Source organism: Cynocephalus volans, chromosome 5 (assembly GCF_027409185.1).
Source record: "Cynocephalus volans isolate mCynVol1 chromosome 5, mCynVol1.pri, whole genome shotgun sequence".
NCBI classification, from domain to species: Eukaryota; Metazoa; Chordata; class Mammalia; order Dermoptera; family Cynocephalidae; genus Cynocephalus; species Cynocephalus volans.
This window is the reverse complement of record NC_084464.1, coordinates 103,496,030-103,509,121: the sequence shown is the minus strand read 5'-3', so window position 1 is coordinate 103,509,121 and position 13,092 is coordinate 103,496,030. Positions and strand designations below refer to the sequence as shown.

General features: G+C 39.9%; 1 pseudogene; it reads right to left on the bottom strand.

Annotated features, from left to right (window-relative positions):
* Positions 1–201: 201 nt before the first annotated feature.
* LOC134379403 (5S ribosomal RNA) lies at positions 202–326 on the bottom strand (annotated as a pseudogene).
* Positions 327–13,092: the final 12,766 nt, after the last annotated feature.

The window sequence follows — 13,092 nt, the reverse complement described above, 5'->3', positions numbered from 1 at the left end:
GTTATGTTATGTTATGTTATGTTATGTTATGTTATGTTATGTTATGTTTTGTTGTTATGTTATGTTATGTTATGTTATGTTATGTTATGTTATGTTATGTTATGTTGTTATGTTATGCTATGCTATGCTATGCTATGCTATGCTATGCTATGCTATCCTATGCTATGCTATGCTATGCTATGTTATGTTATGTTATGTTAAAGTCTACAGCACACGTTGTTCCCAGGCAGTCTCCCATCCAAGTACTAAGCGGGCCTGGGGCCTGGCCCTGCTTAGCTTCCAAGATCAGATGAGATTGGCACATTCAGGGTAGTATGGCCATAGACATTGCATACTTCTTTAAATATCCATTATTGATAATGCATGAAGGTGTCTAATAGTCATTCTAACCAAGAATACTAATAACTTTGATTAAGCTTTCAGATAAGCTCTTCTAATTACAACACAAAAATGGCCTAATTATAAGCACTCTTACAGGGATGTGCATCTTTACCTGTGTTACTTTAACTGGTAATTATTATAGGAAAATATGCTGTATTACCTATTGCAACACAGTTTCACCAGGAATCTAGAAGGAATAGGTATAGATTAGAAAGAAAAGCTGGGTTTGCTCTGTCAAGTGTAGCAGTTTCGTTTTGTTTTTTTGGTGGGTGGGGGAGGGTTGCTTCTTTTTTAGTGAGCCCTGTGATGCTATCTTACCCTCTTGTTGTATTGGTGATCCAACCACATATTGGAAGATTTAGGGCAACGCATCTGACCAACTCTCTCTGTTCCTATCTCCTCACCTGTAAAAACAGAGGTAATACCTGCTAAGGCTCCTCTCAGAGTTGGCTCCATTGTGGTTAAGAACAGGAGTGAACTCCATCACTGCACACACAGTGCCTGGCATATGCCAAGTGTTAAGTCACTTGGATGAATCATTTATGTGAAAATGCTTAGAAAATATTTTTTTTTAAACTGTAGAGTGAATAAAATGTAAGCAAAAATCTAAGGTGATAAATTGTAAATAAACTCATCCTCAGGGTTGATTTTATGTGTCAATGGGGCAATAGGCTAAGACCCCCACCTCACCATTTCTACCCACACCCAAAACAGTAAAATTGTTCTGCCCAGGGATTCATTTGTGTTCCATTCCTTTGTACTATAGGATTTCCACCTCTCAAAATGCAAATATTTTTCCATTTTCAGTTGTAGCTCAGCGCTCATATGGCAATGTCAATTACTTCATTGGAAATTTTCTGAGGGCGCTTCCTGGGAACATGTTTCAATGGAATAATGAAGGGCACCTAGAAGGCCCAGACAGTGGATGAGAGGACTGACAGCCTCATTTCTACCCCTCTCAGTTCTGAGGACAAACTTCACACTTCAAAATCTTGCCAAGGGTCATTTCTGATGTCCGAATCAACAGAAACAGATCACTCTGGAAACAGAACAGCTTTTGAGAGCAGGAGTGTGAGGCACCTCGCACTTTCACCGAGTTTTTGGATCACAAGATATGTTGCACCCAGAATGAAATTAAATTTTTAAACAAGTTTTACAATGCCTTTAAAAGCATTTGTGTACTTTCCTTAACAGTGTAAGCAATACCCACTCTGCCCAATCTTCCTGGGAGTCGCGTTGCGCCCATGCTTGTAAAAGCATAAAAATCAATTTAAATATATTCAGTAAAAGCCTAAACCATTTCTTTTCAAAAGCAAATATTTGATTTTTATTTCAGAAGAAACTATTTTTACACTGCTTATTCAACTTCTGAAACCTAATTCTAACCAAAAAATGAGAGAAAAATGTGCCACTGTCGTCTAATATAGTGCTGCTGCTAGCAAAAGCAATGAGAATAATATAGACATCTTAGTAAAACCTTAATCTTATTTTCTGATTCCTTAGAAAAATGCATTCCTCTAAAAACACATTACTCTACAAGTGGCCTTTGGAGAAACTAAAACCTTGAAGAAATCCTTGGATTACAGCAAAGAACATTCTCTGTGGACAATTCTAATCAATTATAGAAACATAACTGTACTCGGATCATGCAACACACCACAGTGATGATCCTGGCTTCTGTCCATCTTAGAAAACACTACAACTCATCAACATTAGACCTGCTGCTGTTTGCAGCAATCCAACCTAGAAGGAATTACTCTCAATTGATTGTTACTTTTCATGCTGAAGGTGATTGTACATCTGCATCTTCTCTTTCAGCTTTGCCATTTTATCTTCGCCAACTGTGTTAATTATTTTTGGATGCTTCATTCCATCCCCAAACAATATATTTGAAACACTCATGAGGATGCATTGCATAAATATTGAATGTGTTAAAGACAGAGTCTGAGGTAATTCAGAATGAATTTAAGTAAATTGATTGGAATCAGACTTTATTTAGAAAGCTTCTAGGGACAATTCTCATATATTTAAAATAACTAACTGTTCACAGAGATGCAGTCTGCATGTGCATTCCAACAAATCCATGAATCAGCAATCAAAACAGAAATGCATACCTTTAAGATGCTGAAAAACTGTTAAAAGGGGAATCAGAAAGATGTTACCAATTACAGCAATAATAAAGCTAGGAAAGTTCTTCAAAACAAAAATGTTGTAATAAAATCAGGTAAAGATTATGTAAGAATGATGAGGTATAAAAATGAAAAAGGGAAATATAAAGTACAGCCAAGCTGTAATTCCATGCATGTTTTATGGATTCAGTAGACAGAAAAATAAGATCTGTTTCATCCTGGTGAATAGAGGAAGAGAAGTGGCAACTGTGATTAAAAGTCCAATGTCTTGCATTGAATTTGGAATGATTTCTTGGATACGACGAAAAGGTAGAAGGAATAAAAGAAAATAGACAATAGAACTCCTTGAAAATTAAAAACTTTTTTTCAATTAACAGAGTAAAAAGGCAACTCATAGAATGGGAAAGACTATTTGCAAATCATACATCTGATAAGGTACTAATATCCAGAATACATAGAGAACTCTTAAAACTCAACAATGACAAAAATAAGCAATCAGATTCAAAAATGAACAAAGGACTTGAATAGACATTTCTCCAAAGAAGAAATACAAATGGTCAACAAGTACATGGAAAGCTGCTTAACATCACTAATCATTAGACAAATGGAAATCAAAACCATAAGATGAATACTATCAAAAAAAATAATAACAAGGATATGGAGAAATTGGAACCCTCATGCACTGTTGGTGGGAATGTAAAATGGTGCAAGCACTGTAGAAAACAGTATGGAAGTTCCTCGAAAAATTAGAAAAAGAATACCATATGACCCAGCATTTCCTCTTCTGGGTTATATACCCCCCAAAATTAAAAGCAGGGTCCCGAAGAGGTATTTGTATACCCATGTTCAGAGCAACATTGTTCACAACAGTTAAACCTTAGAAGCCATCCAAGTGTGTGTTCAAAGATGAATGAATAAGCAAAATGTGGCGTATCCTTATAGTGGAATATCATTCTGACATATGCTACAACAAGGATGAACCTTGAGGATATGCTAAATGAACTAAGCCAGTCACAAAAAGAAAAATGCTGTACGACTCCACTGATATGAGATACCTGGAGGAGTCAAGTTCATAGAGACAGAAAGTAGAATGGTGGGGCCAATGGCTGGGGAGAGAGAGTAAGCGTGGGTATTATTTAATGGGTACAGACTTTAGTTTTGCAAGATGAATAGAGTTCAGGAGATGAATGGTGGTGATGGTTGCACAGGAATATACATGTATTTAATGCCACTGAACTGTACACTTAAAAATGGTTCAGATGTGAAGTTATATGTTATGTGTATTTTACCTTAATACAAAATACGTTGTTAAAAAAATAAAGTCAAATGTCTTGAGTCAAAGATAATGAATTCCAAAAAAAATTTAAAAATGACACCCAAATGTTTATTTAAAAGTTCAGGGCAATACACTATGCAGTCAGCATTGTATATAGGCAAAAGTAAACATTCTAAACAGAAAACTTACTGGACAATTTCACTCATTTATTCCATTCAAAATATATTTCAATAAACTATTAAATGCTGGATGTGAAAACTGTTGTTTCTAGATATTTTTTTAACAGAGTTGAGGAACTAATTTCCATTAATGCATCCTTCACTACTCCTTTTCCTGCCAGAATCCATACCCCTAAATTAGGTCAGAGTCAGGTCTTCTTGGTGTATAAGGGTGAGCCCGCATCCCCAACACCCAGCCTATGACACACTGAAAAGTTATTGGTTGGTTGAATAGTTGTCCTTTTGTGACACTCAAACCTCCAACAAAATGACCCCCAAGCAAAACTGGCAACTGAGGAGGCTGGCCTTCTGTGTCCCTCAGCTCCCATGTCTCTGTCTGTCAAGTACTAGAACCTTACCCTTTGAGCCCACAGGAAATAATATGAAAGGGTTTTAATTATTTGCATTTTTTGCATTATTATAAAATATTCCAAACCTATTAAAAATGCAGAAAGTAACAATGTACATCCCTGTACTGACTTCCAAGTGTACTGAGTTATAACATTTTTCATACTTTGTATTGAGAGAAATAAAACATTAGAGGTACAGCTGGTATCCTGGTAAACCCTTTCCCAATCCTGTTCTCACCTTCTATTCCAGAGCTAATTCTTACCTGTAATTATTATCTTGCATGTACATGTTTTCATATATCACTGATGTTGCTACATAATTTCATTATATGTTTTTATGCTATTCTCACATATATTCAAAAATAATATTTAGCAGTTGTGGTACGCAGCCTCCAAGATGGCCACCAATGATCCTTCCTCCTGATATTCATACCCCTGGGCAATTCCCTCCCCTGAGTGTCAGCTGGACTTAGAAATTCACTTTTAGTAAATAGAATATGTAATTTCTATTACTTCCAACATCAGGTTATAAGAGGACTGTAACTTACATCTTGGGTGATCTCTCTCCTGCTTTGGTGGATCACTTATAGGAGAAGCCAGCTCCTATGTCACTCTATGTCATGAGTCAGTCCTGTGGAAAGACCCACATAAAGAAACCTGGAAGCACATCTACCAAGGCCTGCCAATAGCCATGTAACAGAGCTTGGAAGCAGCCTTGTGAGAGATCCTGAGCCAGAATGATCAGCTAAACCTCTCCTGGATCCCTGACCCACAGAAACTGACATAATAAATGTGTATTATTTTAAGCTGATACATTTGGTAGTATTTTGTTACATGGCAGTGGATAGCTAACACAGCAGTGTCTAGCATGCTTTGAAACTTTTTTCACTTTTGTTTTTGAGATTTTTCAATGTTGATACATGCAGCTTTAGTTTATTATGTTGTGTGAGTATATCATAGTTTGTTTATTCATTTTTAAGTTGAGGGGCTTTTGTATTTGTTTCCAATATGTGCTACTTCAAATAATTGCTGCAACAAATATTTTTTCCATTTCTCATCTAAGCATTTTTAATTTCATAAAAATACACATAGCCAACTAATATTCAAGTTCAGATTTTAGTTCAGGAATCAAAATAAATTAGACATAGGAATTTATGATTTGCCTAAACTAGTATGACATTTATATTTTTAAGACAAGATTTAATCTACCAAGGTCAAACCATGGATTTCTCCACAGAAACAGATCTAAGTAGGTGATGTTGAAATTGTAGAATAAAGGCAGCCATAGAAACATACTCCCAACCAAGACTGACATATACAGGCAGCAGTTTCTAATGATTATCCCTAATAAAGTGGAACTAGTTAGCGTGCTTCTTTCCCTTTCTGCTTTAAGCTTACATTTCACTGCAACATCTCCCTGTAGATGCTTCTTCTGTGATCCAGTGAGAGATTTCCATACAGCTGGATTCTCTAGGAGTCACCTGAAGAAAAGCCAAGAAGCACAGCCCCTCCTTTCACAGCCTTCCTGAGCCAGGATAGAGCAGGCTGTGCCGGAGGCTGCACGGCGGGGCTGCTGGGCTGCCTGTTGTTTTTTGCAAACCTCCTAAGAAATGGGAATCGTATGCTCTGCATTATCTCTCCTGGCAAAACAGAGCTGGTTAAAATGTCATCGTGAATTAACAAGCGTGCTTGCATGCTCCATGGTGTGACAAAGGTCTTAAAAGATTCTCTTCTATTTTTGATTTACGGACTTCTAAAGCTGAGATTAAAAATTATTCCTCCTCCCATAGAATGTATTTGGTAAAATGATTTTACTTTTTTAGGGAGGCTTGGTTATTCATATTTAACATATTTCTTTATGCTTTTATATTTCCTATCACATATTGATAGGAAAAGAAAAACCAACAAATTGTTACTTCTTGGATTTAGCCATAGCCATAGAAGAAAACTATCACCACCACCACCACCACTCTCTTTAAAGCATAAAAGTGCTAAATAAAGAAAAGCCAGCTTTGATGAGAGATGCAAATACAGTAACTCCCCACCATGAATCATTTTGAGTGGCTGTTGTCCTGATGCACACCCGAATGGGTGATCTGTTTGTCAGATTTGTCAAAACATCTAGTAACCATTTCACCACAAGTTAAGATTTATTCAAGAAAAATCAAAAAGATCATGTATAAAATTCCTTCATTATTTGAATCATTTTAGAAGCAGCTCGTATCTCTCTCAGAATATATATATTTCATCTCATGTGCATCGACACAAGAAACACATACTAAGCACAACCTTAAACCAAAGTTGAGCTATGCAGATGCCTCGAAACAGAACAGGCCATGGCATCGGCCATAGATGGGCTCCTAGCCCTGCGGTCAGGCCACTCCCTCCCAGCCTTGCACATGGAGCTTCCCTCCTGCCCTCGCCCCAGAGCATGAGCCTCTCCCAGGGCACTAGTTCACCCTGTCTCCTCACCTGCACAGCACAGCCTTGTGCACGCTCCAGAGACATTGTGCAACAAACACTCATACACATTTAAAATAATAGACTTAAAGATTCAAATAGACATTCAGACTAACAGAGGAAAATGAATGTAATAAGGTTTTCTTGAGCACCCATTATGCTTCTTGTCCCATCTTCTCTCGAAAGGATCAGTTGAGGTGTCTCTGGTGAAGTTCAACAGAACAAAATGAGGTTACAGAATGTCCTTCCTGCTTTCAGGTCATTAGGCAGACAAATGCCTTCCTGTAGCAGGAAAGCTGATATAAAGGAGAACAAAGTAAGAGAGAGTCTAGGAAATTAAAGGTATTTTTTCAGGCAATGTGTTCAGTGGTAAAAGCCGGTCCCTGACATCTAACAGACCCTGCTAGAAAAATATTTTCAGCCTCCACCCAAAGTACTATTCATTCAACAACATGCTCCCTACTAAATGTGTATTGTCTGAAGATCTGAAAGCTCTCCATAGAATCATTCTAGAAGGGTACACGAAGAATTTATGAGCAGTATCTTCTGAGGAGGGGACTGGAGGGAGAGACTTAATGTTTAATGTTTTGCACCATTCGATTTTTTTAACCTTGTGCTTACACAGTATTTTTCCATGCAAAATAGTTGGTTTAAAATGTTCGATAAAAGAAAAAAAATGCTCAAAATCACAACCTGCTTCAAACAAACAAAACAAAAGCAAAAGTCTGCACTTCATGTTTCCTTTACAAACTGGTTTACCAGTTGTGTGTCTGAGGGGGCAGGGGGAGTCCATGGAGAGGTAAGGAAAAGGTTTTAATTTCCTGCTGAGGACAACTCTGAGGGAAAGAGGGTGATTTCCTGTTCGTGCCTGAGAACGGACCCTCCTCAGAGCAGACACAAGTTCTTTGAAGTGTTTGCAGTATGTGGAAATGGCACAGCCAGAGCCTGAAGCCCTCAAGACTTCTACCAAGCCTCATGTGGCTGAGTGGATGGTCGCCAGTGATGATTCTGCATTAAAGGATGATTCAAACAAGGGCAGAGTCCATGTTGCGCTTTAGGGAGAAAAACTGAAGATTTTTCTAGAGAAGGGATTTTATTTCTGTACTTTATATACTTCAAAAAATCTCAACGTGATTTTTCTCCTTTCATCCCTGTTATGGGTTGAATTGTGTCCCACCTTTAAAAAAGATATGCCAAAGTCCTAACTCCCAGTAACTCAGATGCCACCTTTTTTGAAAATGGGACCTTTACAGAGGTAATCAAGTTAAGATGAGGTCATTAGAGTGGGCCTTAATCCAGTCTGACTGATGTCCCTATGAAAAAGGGAAATTTGGACAGAGACAGACACATATAGAGGTAAGATGATGTGAGGAGACACAGAGAGGATGCTGGGGGAACAAGGAGGCAGAGATTGGAATTATGCCTTCACAAGTCAAAGAACACCTGGGGCTTCCAGAACACCAAGGCTGGAAGAGGCAAGAAAGGACTCTTCCCCACAGGCTTCAGAGGGAGCATGGCCCCTACCAACACCTTGATTTCAGACTTCTAACCTCCAGAACTTGGGACAATGCATTTCTGTTGTTCTAAGACACCCAGTTTTGGGAACTATTTAGGGCAGCCCTAGGAAACTAATACAATACTCCTGCCAAGCCTCAGTGCCTACAACCTTTGCCTCGAATTTGATGCTTACACTTGCCTCTTGGCTGTTAGATCCCTCACGCTGCCCGCACCTCCAGCTCAGCTCGCCTGCTCTCTGCACTCGGAAGGCCCCGACCCCTTCTTGGTCATGCATCTCTTGCTCATCCTCAAGTTTCAGCCCAGAGGCATTTACTCAGGTGGGCTGAGCCCTCATTCTCTGCTTTCCCCTGGCCCCTGGTGCTGAAAGCATCTGGGGGTCTGCCCGGCCTGGGAGAGAGTGAGTCCTTTTAGGGACGGTGCCATGTCTTCCTCATCTTTTCCACCCAGGTTCTGGCACACAGATGCTCAGTGAATCACTCCTGAGTGGAACCACCCTCTTGGTCTCGTTGGTAGAACACCGTCGAGGAGAACCACATCATTTCCAAGATTAAGAGCAGAGGCCCAGAATCGAAGCAGCCTTGTGGTGAACTAGAAAGGAGAGACATCACGACAGGTCAAACTAGGGCATCTGGTCTGTTTCTAGCACCTTCTATAACAATTGCTCATCCCCATTCAGAAGCCCAGTGAGATAAAAGAGCCCAGAGCAACACCTGCGGCCCGAGGAGCGGCATCAGACCCGGGTTACAAATCTGCTCTCTCTACGATATTTTTACCTCATTACCTCTCACTTGTCCACACGTACAACTGCCTTGAGTTCATTTGGTCATAAGTGTCTTTAGGGCTATAACCTCCGCTCCAGAGAGTGTGTCATTCAGTGTGTTCTGGGACCTGAACGATCCCTGAAACTGCAAAACCACAGCGACTGAACAAATGGGTAGATGTGAAAGAAGGCTCTGGAATAAGTAGGAGGCCACATTCCTCACTCTTCTATTATAAGAACATATTTAAAGAACGAATGGTTTTGAAGGAATAACAAAGAAAAGTTAAAAATAAAAGCCCAATTTTTATAACAGAAGAACATTTTTTCTTGATCATCCACAAATTATAAGACTACATATATCAGCATGCTATTTCATTAACAAATTATAGTCTATTCTCCACAGTGAAGGAATAAAGAAAAAGTTCACCTAATAAAAGAGGTTAGCTCCTAATTAAGATCAGGCTGCAGAATTTGCCGGGTGTAATTTTCCACTGCAAATCATTCTCAGGTTGACCTTGGCTGGTGTTAAGGACATGGGTTTGAAAACACATCTCTCCTTTGCCAGCACGTCCCTATAAAGCACCGATGCCTTCCACAGGCTGTTACTGAATCTGTCTCCTCCCCTGGTCTCCTGCTCCTCCATTGCCCTGTCATTGCCTCTAGCTTTAAAGGAATCTTCTTGAAGAGAAATTAACATTTACTGAGACTCATGGGTAGCAGAAAAGGCACAGGACTTGGAGTCAGCCGGGCCTGGAGGTGAGCCATGCCTCCACCACGTAGTACCTGTGTGGCTTGGCCCTCTGAATCTCGGTTCCTAGCTGTGTGATGAAATGAGAATGCCTACCTTCATGGAGGTTTGACAACTGGGTGGCATGTTGCTCTAAAACAACTGCTCACACATGTTATTTCCCTTCTGTTTTGAGTTCTGTCAGCAGCTCAGGGGGGTGGGGGACTGGCATTCCTCTCCATTCTTCACTATACACCCAGAGAAGCTAAGTAAGTCTCTTGAGAACATGCAGCTAACATATGGGAAGGGAAAGATTTGAAACTTTAGCCCCAAAGTGTCCAATTTGACTGCACTGTCCACCCCAGCACACCAACCTTGAAGACTGGCTGCTTCAAACTCTTCCATGGTGTATGGGTCCTGGAAATCGTGGACACAAAGAAGTGTCTTCTCATGCCCTCCGCCCTTTGGTTTCAAACTAGTGAGTCTGGAGTGGAGGATGGGGCAGCCGAGATGGCCCTGGGCAGTGAAACCCTCCCTGCTTGGACCCCATCCCTCTCGTCACAGTGTCACAGAGAACCATCCTGCTTGCCTGCTGCTTCCACCCCAGTGGCTTCCAAGGAGATTGTGAAAATGCCTTGAGAGATGAATGCTATTTATGTCCAAGAAATCAGCACCACCTACCTCCCACCCCATTCCACATCCTACCCCCAAATACCCTGTGAAGTCCCAGGTATGCTTGATCTGTGTGTGCCTTTGGTGGTGATTTCATAATGAGGCAAGAATCAGAGCTTGGTATAATCACTTCATCCATATTGATTGCTTCACTGCATGAATAGGAAACCTGTGGAAAAGTTCTATAAATGCACACCAGGCAATGCAGCTTCCTAAGTCAGCACTTTGGAAAACGTTGGGGCTCTGAAATTTTTCCAATGGGTCCAGAGATGTCAATGTGACATTCAGAGACAGGACAGTGGGGAGGGGGGGAGGTGAACGGGGAAAGAACAATTTAGAGCAGAGGCCAGTTATGCTCCCATATTACTACAATTGATAGATATCTGGGCAATTCTATGAGAAAAGATCGTGAAAATAGATTTAATAGAATTTTATAGGACTTCAGACTTCTCTTGATTCCTTTTAGGACTTATCATCTCTATTTGCCCCAAATGGGACCCACCTTCCCAGCTGCCTAAGAACTATCGTCAAGAAATTTCAAGAAGAAAAAAAAAATCAGTTAAAATATCTAAAAGTTAGAGATCAAAGACTGCAACAGGCTGTGAAAGGCAGATAGTAAAAAGAATGAAAAATAGGTACAGAGAAATAATTTTTCGTTGCCAGTACTTATAAATACAGCAAGTGATATGAGAATGTTTCATAAAAACTAAGAAACTAAAATCAGAGTTCTTGACATGCAGTGTGTTTTAAAGAGGAAGGGAAAAGATTTGTCTTTTCCTCTTCTATCTTAAAAGAAATTGTACTAATTTCAATAATCTTCTTTTGATTAAAAATGACTTTCATGCATCTGGTTATATAGATACTCAAATTTACAAGGGATAATTATAAAGCAATCTTTTAGCAAAATCCCAACATAGCAGTTGAATGAGTACTATTTCCTTCAAAGTAATCATCTCTATAGATCATTCTTATTTCAACAATGTGGTTATTGCCCACGAGTTTTTGAAATTCCCTTTCAGCATTCCCCTCAGAGCCTGAGATATGTTTCCCTCAGTGGTGGCAAACATTCCTTGACGGAGAATTTAACTTTTGGAAATGGCCAAAAACTGACATGATCAGTCTAGGTAAAAACAGCTTTGGTCAAAAACAGTTTGAGACTGAGATTCTGTAGTAATTGGTTTTGAAACCACATCCCAAAGAGAAGTCTGAAAACGTTTTTTGCACAATGGCAGCCTTGTTGAAATAGGAGTTTACCTTCCCAAGATGGATGGCAATAGCTTAGGTATATTTCTGGTCTTCTCTTTTTTAGCTTAAATCACAGTCCTCCGTTTTTGCTACTGATTTTCACAAAGTTTTAATTAGACACTTTCGACTCAATGATACTATTTCCCCTTTCACCTGGGATCAGTAGTTTTTTTCTTTCCTAGTGTAGAAAAATAGTTCTCTTAAAATTCACAGAACTAATTAGCTAGTAGAGGGGCCACTGTGGATTTGCTCAATAGACTCATTCTTTAATTCGCAACATTTTCTGGCATTCATAAGCTGTTAAGATTAGTGCTAAGTTGTAGCTTTACCATGTTTCTGACGCCAATAGCAGGTGGAGGTTAGCTGGGCCTCCTCTCTTCTCTTCTTTAGGAGCTCATTAAGAGACTTTTACTTACTTCAAAAGTGCATGACCATCGAGGTTATCAAGTGCTAATCCCTCAGATGTCATCGCAAGGGCTGAGGAATAAAATCTTTCTATACCCACAGTCTTTATACATGATTTTGGCTCAGTTCGTGTAGCAATTTCTCCATATTCTGGGGAGAGGTCAAGGTTGGTCCATATGAGAAGAAAAAGGATAAAGCTGTTTCTAAATGATGTTCTCTCTGGACTCATTTGAGACATGTATGCACCTCCCTCTGGGCCACGCCTGCCCTTTATATCCAGCCAATAAGAAAGCATGTTGGGTGTCTTCCCTGCTCCACGATGAGGCTCCGCTGCAGCAGGCTGAGATGGGATCATGGCTGAATGTTTGGGAACACAATGGAGTTGCCCAGGCTACCGGGGGTGCCTGTTCTACAGAGGTCAGCTGTCATGAGCCCATCTGAAATTGGCATCAGGCTAAAGCAGGGTGTGTGTTCCCTTGGGCCACGTCAGAGGAGAATACTCAGAGGAGGAGCCTCAGGCATCTTAGAAAACTCCAAGTTAGGAGGGACGGAGCTGCCTGCACAGAGCCTTTTGAACGGAATCTCCTAAGGGTAAGTGTTTTGCCTGCTGACCCAACCCAATATTTTGGGATTGGGGATTGAGGTCTCCCACCCTCTGAACAAGAAGGATGAAGGTCTTTCTGCTGGCCTGCTGTCAATGTGAGTGTTTGCCTTTGTTGGTGATGTTTACCTGGGGATTTTTACGTGATTCATATAACTTACTTATTAATGTCATATGCAAGTTGAGCTCAGATACTTATATTTTATTTATATAATCAAAGCTTTGTGCTTCTAGGTTAGAAAAATGTGTCATATTCCTGTCACATTTATCCATTTTCCATGGGTATTTGAAATTACTAAACACCCGGGATGGCTTACCAAAATGGAAAGTGAAGACAAGTTATTCTTTTA